Source organism: Peromyscus eremicus, chromosome 18 (assembly GCF_949786415.1).
Source record: "Peromyscus eremicus chromosome 18, PerEre_H2_v1, whole genome shotgun sequence".
In the NCBI taxonomy this organism is placed as follows: Eukaryota; Metazoa; Chordata; class Mammalia; order Rodentia; family Cricetidae; genus Peromyscus; species Peromyscus eremicus.
The window spans coordinates 6639756-6653004 of NC_081434.1; the positions used below are offsets into that span (position 1 = coordinate 6639756).

The 13249-nt window shown below is 40.7% G+C and overlaps 1 long non-coding RNA gene across 1 annotated transcript; it reads left to right on the forward strand.

The window, feature by feature from the left end:
* The first annotated feature begins 1584 nt into the window (after positions 1 to 1584).
* LOC131895284 (uncharacterized) lies at positions 1585 to 12734 on the forward strand. Its single transcript, XR_009375140.1, has 3 exons — positions 1585 to 1684; positions 11725 to 11793; positions 12575 to 12734. It is a non-coding gene; the product is annotated as an uncharacterized LOC131895284 (long non-coding RNA).
* The last annotated feature ends 515 nt before the right edge of the window (positions 12735 to 13249 follow it).

A 13249-nucleotide genomic window follows, 5' to 3' on the forward strand; every position in this document is an offset into this window, starting at 1 on the left:
TGGAAGCCTAACAGTCTGATGTGATCCCCTATCTCATAGTGCAGAGAACTCATTCCCAAAGGTGGTCGCTCTCTGACCTCCATGTGTATAATAGTCTCTCTCTCTCTCTCTCTCTCTCTCTCTCTCTCTCTCTCTCTCTCTCTCTCTCTCTCTCTCTCTCTCTTTCTCTGTGTGTGTGTGTGTGTGTGTTTGTCTCTCACTCTCTGTCTCTTTCTCCCTCCCTCCTCCTTCCCCCTCTCCTCTCTCTCTCTCTCTCTCTCTCTCTCTCTCTCTCTCTCTCTCTCTCTCTCTCTCTCTCTCTTTCGTACACACACACACACCAGAATTTTGTTAAAGCTAAGAAAAAAGGAGACTCTGAACTAAAAAAAAAAATGATCATAGACCTAAGAGATCTACAAATACTGTTTTATAAGGGAGATGAGCTATAGAGGAAAAGGATAGTCACCTAGATCAAATGTCAGAGTCCAGATAAAATTAAAGCTAATACACTTAACTGGATGAAGAACTTAATTTATCCATAAGGAAGCTCAAATAAAAGTAATTTAATAAAGGGTCTGATGTTGGCTCTCAAAATCATATTCTCCTGGACATAATATCAACGTTCCTTCTAAATTCTTACCTTTATATGTATAGATTAGTGCAACTCAGCCCTTATCAGATAAGCTATTTCTTGCAATGCACAGTGGTTAAGTACAGAAACTCACAACTGATCAACATTCAGAAAACACACAGCTGTAGCATGCTTGGCCCTAAATGGACATCTCTAACAACACCAACAGCAACCCGAGGTTTAGAGACCATCACTGAAGTGTTAGCAGAAAGATTATAAGAGCTCCAGACCAATGAACACTGTTGTGAATCAGTGTCTTCTCATCATGGTGGGGCCATTACACACTCATGAACTCAAAGCAGCTATGATACCTTTATAAGACTGGCACAAGACCAAGCCAATCAGCATTCTAGAATAGAAGGGGGTGGGGTTCAGCTGTTGACAGTTGCTGGCTTCTGGGTAGCGACAGTCAGTTTTCTTTAAAGGTCTGGACACTGGTAAGTTGACATTGGTCCAGTGGGTGGCACTTACCCATATGTATATTGACAGCACAAACTAGGCTGATTTAGTGTCAGCTGATTTTGAAAAAGAGGAAATGAAGTTTGCAGGGGGGTGTGTTTAGAGGCAGATCATAAGGAGTTGGAGGAGTAGTGAGTGTTGGATGTAATCAAAAAATATGGGGTGTATATCTATGAAATTCTGAAAGAACAAATAAAATATTAAATTAAAATAAATAAAGCTCTCTTGGGAGCTATCCAGCTGAGTATCTATGAGCAGTCTGTGGCAGAAGCTTACCATTTTCTGAAACTCTTAAATTGGACAGCTCTAGTAACTGTCCAGTCTTCCTGATTTTGTTTAAAAAAAAAATTTAAGATTATAGTATAAAAACAACATTTCTCCCTTTCCTTTCCTCCCTCCAAACCTTCCCATATTCCCCTCCTGACTTTCCTTCAAATTCATGGCTTTTTCATTAATGATAATTGCACGCATACGGTATTCCTAACTATAACCTGCTCAGTTTGTATAATGTCACTTGTAGGTATGTTTTTGGGGGCTGACCATTTGATACTGCATACCCAATTGGTGTGCTCTTCCCTGGGGAAGGCCATCTCTCTTTCTCCCAGCTTCACTCAGGTACCTACCTACAGTCCCTTTTGTGGGGTCAACTCTGCCGAAGGGCTTGTGGGCTTTTTCCACTCTGTCCTGTCCATTGGTGCCATCCTTGTTCAGCTCACATTTGGGCAGCCATGTTGCTGCGAGTTTATGCATGAAGCTTCTGGTATTACTAGGAGACACATCTCACAGCAAACTCCCTGATCCTCTGGCTCTTACAGTCTTTCTTCTCCCTCTTCTGCAATGTTCCCTGAGCCTTAGCTGTGGGAGTGTTTTGTAGATGCATCTATTGGGATTAGGCTCCACCCAGCCATGATGCCTATGAACCACAAAGAACAGCATGGCACAATAACCCTAAGGGAGCGGTGGTGGCACACATGCCTCGGCTGTAACCAGCAAGCTCTGTAATTGGACTTGAGACCCACTTAACCAGAGGGAAAGCATGACTGATGATAGAAACTCCACTAAACATCCGGTGCTAGTGAAGTCATGGTCATTGGAGGAGAATCTATTATTTTTTAAGTTATGTATCTGTGTGTGTGTGTGTGTGTTTGCATCGGGTATGTCCAGGTGAGTGCAGGTGGCTGCAGAAGCCAGAGGATCAGATCCCCTGGAGCTGCAGCTACCAACAGCTGTGAGCCACCGGATAAGGGTGCTGGGAAAGGAACTCATATCCTCTGGAAGAGTAGCAAGTTCTCTTTACTGCTGAGTCATCTCTCCAGCCCCTGCTTTCTCATTTTTAATTAAGATCTTTCCTTTTTTATATCTATCCATTGGTACAACACAGACTTCCAAATACTGGAAGACAACTTTCAGCACTAAACCTAATTTGTATATTCACATGTACTATGCACATATGCACATACACGCATGTATGTATATATTTTGGTTGACTCATTTCTCTACTTTAATACGAGCTCCAAGATTAGGAGCTTGATTAGAAGATTAGGATTCTTTACTTACTAAGGGTCCACAGCACATAGCATAGTGCCCAAGACACTACACTGTTCAACAAACAATTATGGGATTAATAATTAATAAATAATATTAGTATATTGATAAGCAAGCTATAAACATGAAAATAAATTATTGAATGAATAATATACATGTATATATGTATATACACACATACATGTGACAAAAATACTCAGAGGAAAAGAGGCCATCAACTTGGGGGAGGGAGATATGGGAGGGATTGGAAAGAGGGTACTTGGGAGGGGCTAGAGGGAGTAAAGTGATATAATTGTATTTTAATTAAAAGTAATTTTTAAGGGCTGGAGAGATAGCTTACCAGTTAAGAGCACATACTGCTCTTCCAGAGGACCCAGGTTCTAGTCTCAGCACTCATATCAGGATGACTCAAAACCACCTGTAACTCTAGCTCCAAAAGATTGAACACCTCTGGCCTCGGCACCCACCCACACACACACACACACACACACACACACACACACACATAAATGTAGAATTTTATAAGAGAGTGCTTCAGGGGAAATAGCTATAAGTGCAAACAGAAGGACATGATTTGACACTCAACAGCCATATTAATAGCCAGGCACAGCAGCCGATCCTTGAAATCCCAACGCTAACAAAGTAGGGACAGGAGAATCCCTCAACTTCCTTGGCCAGCTGGTCTAGCCAAATTGGTGAGCTCCAGGTTCAGAGCATGACTTTGTCTCAGAAGATAAGAAGAGCCACTGAGGAAGACATCTGACATTGGCCCCTACCCTCTGAGCAAACCTGCACATACATGCACACACACAAGGAGAAACAAATACATCAATAAATACATCAAGCTGAGATTTTATATATATATATATATATATATATATATATATATATATATATATATATATACTCACCTTTTCAAAATTCAGTTCTTCAGACAGAATAAGGAAGAAAATACAATGTAGCTATAAATCACCACTTCTCCTTTGATGTTGTCATCATATTAAAAACATCCATAACCCTCGAGAAGAGAAGCCTATTTATTCATATCACCACACAAAGTCTGCCGCCTGCATTATCATATGATGACAAAAAAATCCATCCACAGATGTATTTTCTTCACCACTTGCTAAACATAAAACTAATTTTTAAAAATAGACTTACTCAGAAAGAGATTGTCTGAATTCGCCCAATATAATTAATGTTTTTATGAGCCTTTGTCATTAATCAGAAAATTAGAAGATTGCATTGTTCAATACTCACCAAGCATTTAGCATCTAATTAGTCTTATATTGATGTTCTACAAAGGCAACCAAGTGTGTGCTGAAACCAGGGCTGCTACATAAGCTCTACCCACCTTGCTCCCAAAAAACCGATTTCTTACAGACCAGAGGGCCCAAGAGAGATTTCTGTAAGATAAATGCCATAGAACATTGTAGCCTGAACTCAAATTCCAGGGGAAAATATACACTCGTTCACATTTGTTTACGAGTTGTGCTTTTTTTTCCAATTCAATGTAATAAATATTTGAGCTTATAATGTGAGTTCTTCAAATTTTCTTAAAACACTAATTCTTTATCTCACTACTTAAGAGATTATCGCTTTTTACCAAATAGAATGGAAAAAAATCATAGAATGCTATTATGAGAAAGCTGAGATTCATTCAAAGACTGTTATGGATATTATAGTGTGATTATAATGATACAGTTCTGAACTGGGCGGGGGAGGTCCTAGTTGGAATTTTCAGATATAAATACTTTGAACCAAGACAGTTCTCTAATCAGCATCAGGTTAAGCAAAAAAATAAAAGTAATTTTTCCCCCCGATGAGCATGATCAAGATGCAGTATTTATGGTTAAAACTCTGCTCCAGGGACTAGAGAGATGGCTCAGGGCTTCAGAGACATGCCTGCTCTTGCAGAGGATGGGGTTGCTTCCCAGCATCCACACAGCTGCTCCTAACCCTCCTTAGCTCCAGTTCCAGGAGATCTGATGCCCTCTTCTGGCCTCCCCTGGGAACTTCATGCATATGGTGCATACACATAAATGCAGGCAAAATACTCATACATATAAAATAGCAAATAAATCTTTAAAGTAAGACTCTGTTCCAACAGGGAAGCTAAAAGCTGTGTGGGCTTGCTCAAGCCACTTGTGTAGAGGAAAGTTATTTGGGACTAAAGTAGCACCTTCCTCGTAATTACTGTGTGGGCCAAAAGAGACAGTTAAGGACAACTATTTACCATGGTGCTTGTCACAGTGTTCATGCTCAGGTTTAAATTTTCAAATGTCTACAGATCTCCATAGAAAGCAAGGACTGCAGGGAAGGCCTTTCTCCCTCACAGCACTTCTGTCCAAGACAGGTAGGCAGATGCATGGTCTCTGTGCGCCGGATGCTCCTGAGCTAACAAGGAGAAACCCGAAAGCACAAAACTCAGGGATTCACCCTATTTTCTTCCCTGGCTCCCTTCCTGCTGTTATCATCAGCCTTCCAGGAAGCAGCTCCTGGGCACAAACAAGGACCCCATAGACTGTGAGACTAGATTACGTCAAGCTGGACAAAAAAAAAAAAAAATCAAGAAGAGAAAGTTGGAAAAAAATAACTCTTCCTAAAGGCATTGAGAACATTGGGGTTCTTTTATCCATGTTATTGTTCCTCAGGGCTCTCTTGGTATTTTCACACACTAGTGTACAGGTTGTAGCTGGAACCTTCTAAATCAATCCCAAACCTGTACTCTGAGCCACATCCCAGTCTCCACTGGTCACTTCCATTGCCTCTCAGCTATCCCCAAGATAAGAAGCTCCAGCTCAAGCTCAGACTCCAAATGCTTAAAGTGTTTGGCAATTATCTTCATCTAGGGAGAACACGGCAGCTTGGGGGGCCATTACGTTCTAACCACTCGTTGCGTAAGCCAAGACTCAGTTGTGGCTCTTTACTCTCTTCATAGATTGGCTGTGATCAGAACTCTCTCCTACTTCCAAATTCTTTTCCTCCTTTTTTTCCACATCCTTCTTTTTTAAGTTCTCCCCACTTGTCACCCAAGTCAATGAAATAGCTCTCCAGGTAATTCCCCTGCAGTGTCCCCACCACCCAATGCAGTCCATTCTCTATACTATCACCAAAAGTACCTCTTGAAGTGTCACCACGGGAGGATGAGCCTAGAAAGGGACGCGTGGCACATAGGGTCTGATAGCAGTATAAAGGTCACTTAGCTATGGGACAGTTTTATCAAGAGTGGCTCAATGTATAAACTAGGCAAGTAAACAGCTCTGCTCCAACATGACAGTAAGAGATATTGTGAAGAACTGTGGAGTGTCTGTATTTATTTTATCCTACTTGCAAACTGACAAATAAATCTACTATATTTCATAAACGCTGTGTGGCCAGACACACAGACCAAGACTCTTTGCTCAGAGACAGAGGGCACTGTTATTCGCCGGTCACCTTTGAATTACTCCTGTCTGAATGTCGCACAGCTATGATGTTTCACTTGTTCGTGGGTGTCATAACTGAGGAATAATGAACTCGGGGAACTAGAGTCATTAAAATGGACGACAAGTAGATCTTCGTTAGCCGTAGAAGAAAAGGGTTTTGTTTTTTTTTTATTACACCAGAGAGCAGAGACATTATCTTCCAACAGTGACCACTTCTTGTTTGTTTGTCTAGCATTCTTACATGTATTGTGGGACAGTGATTTTCCTGACAGACCCATGGAGAATGGTCTTCCAACAGATGCATTTGGAATTCTAACCAGCCCCTAGTACTCCTGAGTTATAGGACTACATTTCTCTGTGGAATTAGGAAGAGCTTTCCTCACTCACTCGGGCATTTCATAGTACCAAGTCAGATTATGTACATTAAACTATTTTGTAAGTAAGACAGTACTGTGAAATATAGTTAGTTATTCCTTGTGCTTCTAGAAATTATTGTAGAAATAAAAGGAAAATAAGTTTAAAATATCAGAATGGGGGAGGGTGGGGTAGGAGGAGGGAAGAGGAGGATCTTTGATTGGTGTGTAAAATGAATGAAAAAATTTTCTTAATAAAAAAAGAAAAAATTAGCCGGGCGGTGGTGGCGCACGCCTTTAATCCCAGCACTCGGGAGGCAGAGGCAGGCGGATCTCTGTAAGTTCGAGGCCGGCCTGGACTACCAAGTGAGTCCCAGGAAAGGCGCAAAGCTACACAGAGAAACCCTGTCTCAAAAAACAAAAAAAAAAAAATCCTTTAATAAAATATTTATTAACCACCTCATGGAAGGTTAGGCTTTGGTGAGACAGGGTGAAGAATCCAAAACATTGTTTGACCTCAAGAATTTCATAGCCAATCAAGTCAACACCAAAACCAAATAAAGCTGGTTTATTACTATTCAAAAGAGGTAAACAGACATTTCTCAAAAAAAGATAGATAAGTGACCAACAGGTATATGAAGCTGAACTCAGTATCTTTATCATAACAATAAAAAAAAACCAAATGAGATGCCACATCGCCTCATTTAGAATGGCTATTATCAAAAAGACAAAAATAACGCACTGACGAGGGTGGAGACAAAAAGGAATCCTCACATACTACTGGCAGGGATGCAGATTGACACTGCCAGTGCACAAAACTGTATAGAGGTTCCTCAAAAAATTAAAAATAGAACTGTCAGGTGATCCGGCAGCCCCACTAGTGTTTATACAGCCAAATGAAACAAAATCACTATATTGAAGAGACATATGCACTCCAGTATTCATTCCAGCATCGTTGACAATAGCCAGGATATAGAATCAGCCTAACCAACCCATCCGTGAACTAACGAGTCTTAACTATGGTAGAAACACGCAATGGAATTCATTCTTTTAAAACGGTATAGCCTTGGAGAAGATCACGCTGCGTGAAATAAGTGACGTGCTGAACCACCACTGCATGGTCTCATGCAAAGGTGGGATCAGAAAACATTGGGTCTCACGGAATGAAGAAGAGAAGGGTAGTTACCAGAGGCTAGGACAGGTAGGAGGAGAGGGGTAGGGCAGGAGTGGTTGACAGTGGAACTGTTCCAGTTAAATAAGATGCTTCAGTACCCAGTTTCAGAGGATAGTTAAGTTCTCTTAGCATGAAGTATTATATATGTATGTCAAAATAGAAAAGGAGGTTTTAAACATTCTTGCTACAAACTGTGTGTTTAAGATGAATACATAATTACGCTGATTTGATGGTTATATCATGTATGCATCTATCAATATATCTAATATATACTCTTATAGATCTTTATGAATATGTGCCAGTTGAAATAATAATAAAAAGTCTGATTTTAAAGATTATCCAGGCTTAATAAGAAAGGATGAGGAAGACTGAGGGGAAGTATCTGCAAGGATTTATGGGACAACACCAGAATGTCTGTTTGCTGTCAAGGTCTCAGATGGAGAGAGGAAAATAATTGGGTTAAAATAAAAAACACTTTAAAATTTGATAGGCATTAGAAGAGAATAAGTTCTGCTGGTCTGTCATATGATAAAGTTTCTACAGATAATTTTTTAAATCTGTGTCAAGATAGCTGCAAGAAAGCGTGTTTCATATCCCTACCACAGAGGAATTATAAAACTTGCGGTCAATGGGTCTTCTCCTTAGTTTGATTTGGTCATCACACATTGTATACAGGGATTGAACAACACACTGTGCCTCCCATAAACACGTACAAAATGATACCTTGGCAAAAAATATAAGCAGCTTACAAAATTATTTTAACGACACAGGAGTCAAAATGGACAGTGGCTGAGATACATTCAAATGACGGAATAGGAGCATGGGCGCATAAGATTATCAGTAACTCATCAACATCCTGGCATCTCAGTTGTCATGACATCCGGTCATCTCACGCGCCTGTGAGAAAACTGAGGATAAAGATGTTTAGTAACCTTCTTAAGGCTGACAATTAGCTGGTGCAAGGTCAGACATGCAGTTTGGAAAGGCCCTTGATAGAAACTTCTTATTCCTGCATAGAATTTCACCCAAGACAGAGGAGGAAATCCACTTTGGCACAATGCACCCCTCCTCTGCCATCTTGCTTCGGTTGCTATTTTACAATAAATGTATTCTAGGTCTAGCTTCTTGCGTCTCAGAGGTTGATTAGCTCTTTCCTTTGTATAAAAACGCTAGCTGGACAGTTTTCACCCTGACCCCTCTCTTCTCCCTGCATCTCCCTCCATCTGGCCTCCTACTTAATATCTCTTCTGGGTCATACCCTTCAGAATGTTAACCACGCCACCTTGGCCATGCCCGCTCGCCAGTTAGTAAGCCTGCATGTCGTTCCTCTCACTTAACTCCGGCCCTCCCATTTCATCTGTCTGGAGACCCTGGTGTCTCCAGACTTCACAAAATACAAAGTGAAATATTAGCCACGAGCTCTGAAGTCCACTAAAAACAGTGTGTGAAATCGGCTCCTAGGAAAAGGCTTGGGAAAACAGTGCTCGCTCCGTCTTCTTGGAAGGATAACAGACACTGACTGCTCTGAGATATAATTCACCTATGTGCAGGAAGCCTTATTAATTCCTGTTATTGATTTTTGAAATCATTCTAAAATTCACTCTAATATCTTGTTGGAATTGAGTCAGGACAGGAAAGCAGACACATGGTTTCCAGTAAGTTCCACAGTAGCACCGGCTTCATAACCTTAGATTTAGATATGTAAGTTTGAGCGTTTTTAGACAACACAGGAAGAGGATAAGGACCATTCAATTTATTGTCTGTCTTCATAACCATTCAAGTCCACAAAACACATCTTATACTCCAAACAATGAAAACAATATAACAGACAGCTGTAAAGCAAGCCTTTAAACAAAATTCAAAAATATTCCGCTTTAAATTTTATTATATAAGTAATTGACCTTTTAGATTTTATTAAACATGCTACTTTTCTTAATAACCAAATATAGGCAGTTTTAATTTTTTTTTAATTTTCTATGGCAGCAGGCATTTAAGAGCTTTATTTAACCTAGAATGGCTAACACAAAATCAATAAATATCTGAAAGCATATTGTCTGTACTAAATAGAATTCAGAATTATAACAACAAAATGTACCAGAAACATGGAAGCCAAGAGCAATGATAATACAGTCAGAAATATTACCAAAGTTTAAAAAAAAATCTTTTCATGAAAATGGTAATTATGTAAATAAGAATAAATGGGTTTAAATTCCCTAATGAGTGATGAGTCAAATTAGTGGCAAGATCAATCAAAATATATTCCATATATGACTAACAACACTTAAATTTGGCATTGACAAATATTATTCAATTTTTTAATTTATGTAACAGCAGGATCATAGCATATGTCATCTCTAAGTCCACAGGCTACATGAAATTATATAAAGAATAGAATTTGGGATCAGTGTGCTTATCTTCTTTTTCACCATTACCTTTCACGAACAAATAAATATTTTTCTTTCATTTACAGGTACACTTTTATTAATCCTTGGAGAATTTTCTCCGATGTAGTTCGAGCCGATTAAGCAACCCTGCCCCTTTCCTTCCCACACTCTCCACAATCCCTGCCTTTCCTAGTCAACTTTAAGACTCAGAAATAAATATTTTTAAAGTCAACTTAGACATGGAAAGTCCATCCACTCATTCACATGTGCACACGCATTCACACACTCACATGCACACACTTAGAATAAATGAAAGTTACTCCCCAAACACTCCCTTACACATTTAGGAGGTGTTCCAAAGTTAGACTCTAATCAATATGTAGTAATAGTCACCTTCCCCTTGAGTTTATCTATTATGTACCAAATGCCATGCTAAACCCTAAGTCAGAGAAATAAGATGCAGACATTCAGAGCTGGAGAGATGGCTTGGAGTTTAAGAGCACTGGTTGATCTTCCAGAGGACCAGGTACCAATTCCCAGCACCCACATGGCAGATCACAACTGTCTATAACTCCAGTTCTGGGGGATCTGGCACCCTCACACAGACCTACATGTAGGCAAAACACCAATGCACATAAAATGAAAAAATAAATAATTTTTTTTAAGATGTAGACATGCTTGCCCCGGAGCTTACAGTTCAACGGATTTGGTAAAGTAAATCCATGCACTGCACAGCCGTAAACAGAGCTAGCCTACAAATGAGAAGCTTACAAACATTTAGAAGGAAATGAATAAGAGCTAGCACACAAATGTTGAAAACTATATTAATCAGAGCATAGAACAAATTGTTCCATGCACCCCGACTGACACGTCTGAATCGAGCATCATCTTATAATCAGTTTACTGCCGTATATAAACATAATAATTTCCAGAGTTCTGATAAAATGGATGACCAATGTTTTGCCCAGTGCGCTAAGCATGTGCACTAAGCATGTGACGTGAGAACCAGGTCACACAGCAGAAGACATGTGAGCTCTGACACTTCCCGGCGTTAGCATATCTGGCTTAGGAAACGAAACACCACTATCGTAAAAGACAAAAAGTTCAGAATCACTAAACCATAAGGTATTTTGTCTTTAATCCTAAAGAAACCACTTTAGGAAAGTTATTTACAATACAGCCAAGCAGAGCTATTTGTTGGGGAGGAGAGAGATAGTTGATGTTTCTTTCAGTTTTTGAGACAGGAGTCTCACCCTGAAACCAGGCTGTCCTCATATCAGGCTAGCCTCATACTCCCAGTAATCCTCCTGCCTCGGCCACTCTCCAGTAATGGGATTACAGATGTGAGGCACCACGCTCAACTCAAAGCTCTGTTACAAAGAGACGGTCACTTTCAGGGAGCAGCCAAGAGAGCACACATGAAAGCCAGTCTTCCACGTCCGCCTTCGCACTACTCACGATACTACTCAGGTAGAACCAGAACCCAGAGACTGTGACCAAACCTTGACATCTAAGCTTTAACAGGAGGCAGTTACTCCTGAAATTCTCAAAAAATGATCTAAAGAGCTAATATTATCCTTGTAGGGTAGAATATATCCATATATCACATAATGACCTGGCTATGAAATGGATAAATTGATTTTTTCAAATGGTAAGAAACCATTCGTGTATAAAGAACAGACAATTTCTGATTTGTGTTTTAGGGGAATAGTGTGTTTTCTGACTAGAAAGCTAGAAAGTAGCCAAACACTTATTAATTCTGCCCTCACAGAGTCTCTGAGCAAAGTGCTGAGTCATTAGCAGGTTCAGCCTGCTCACCATGGGGAGGAATCCGTCAGAGGTAAGAGTTGCCATCCTCCTTTCTCAATGCCTGGAACAATATTCAGCAGTAAAAAACCGTCCAGAGTCTCACAACACAAACTGTACTCCACCAACTAACAGGACGAGCTTTGCCTGAGAAGTTGTTGGAAATACAGATTCTCAAGCCCTATTTCAGAATTTACACTTGAAGGGAATTCCTCCATGGGACTTGTGTCTGCATAGAGAAGGCTAAGAGGCAATGTCCTAAGGAAGGAGGAGGTATCATAGAACTACACAGCCCATTCCAAGTGTCTGACATAAATTTAAACTTCTACACACCTGGTACATCTCTGAAGACTTGGGGAGCCCACCAGAGATGACCATTCAGACACAGTTCATAGCCAGTTAAAAGTCTTTATTCCAGCTGGCTGGGACGACACTCAGGTATTCGGGTTATAGGTGTAGCACCAAGCGTCCAGAGTACAGGGTTTTTGAAGGCAGAAACCTTGTCCTGACATCCAGATCAGCACCTTCGGGAAGTGATGGGCAGGTGTGGGGGGGGGGGGGGTGGAGGGGGGTGGTAGCCTCAAATTAGCAAGCAATTTGACAGAAGCTAAGATAAGCAGTTTGGGTGGCGATGGGGGAACAGTCAGCTGGAGTGGGATGGTTCTGAGCAAGCAAGCAATTTAACAGAAGCTAAGATAAGCAGTTAGCTGGAGGGGGGGTTCTATGCAAGCCAGCCATTCAACAGAAGCTAAAGTAAGTTAGTTGATGCATCTTGACCTCGGGTTCCTAGATTAGAGTTGGGTAATTTTCCACAGGATTCTTCATCAAGGAGATCAAACTCAAGTTAAACCTAAAATATCCTCAGCAAGAATGCAAGGTGGAGGGACTTCTGCACCATCTTACCCTGTTACCTGGGTGCCAACTTAGAGTGAGTTCATCATCAAATAGAGTCATCTGAATAAATAAAACTAAATACTGGGGCCAAATTGAGTCACTCATCTGTCGCATTCTGTTCCTCCTACTGGACCTTTTCCTGTCAACCACAGTCTACAAGTAGAGCTGGGAGACTGCAGTTGGAGAGGACAGAGAGCTGGTACACGTCTCCCTAACTTGTCTCTGTGTACCCCTCTATTGACAATGGTCCTTCACATGCATACAGCCCTAGAGATATATCTCTGGACTAATAAGTTATCTCAAATTTTGAATTCGTTGTCATCATGTGTAACTCCGGAACCTTCCCGTTTAAAAGTCGATGCATCTAAATTCTATTCTGCAATTCAGAAAACCCATCCCATCATAATGGCATGTCCATGCCAAGTCTCGGCTGTCTCCATTAGATGTTAGCCAGAATCTCCACTACTCTCTAACTTCTCCCCAGCACCACGGCCAACACTGTCAGTGGCTGTTTGTCGTCCTCTACTTGGTCCCTTTCACTCATCTGTATTCTCAGCCTGACTCCAACAGGCACTTGGATTTGCACTCCCTCTAGG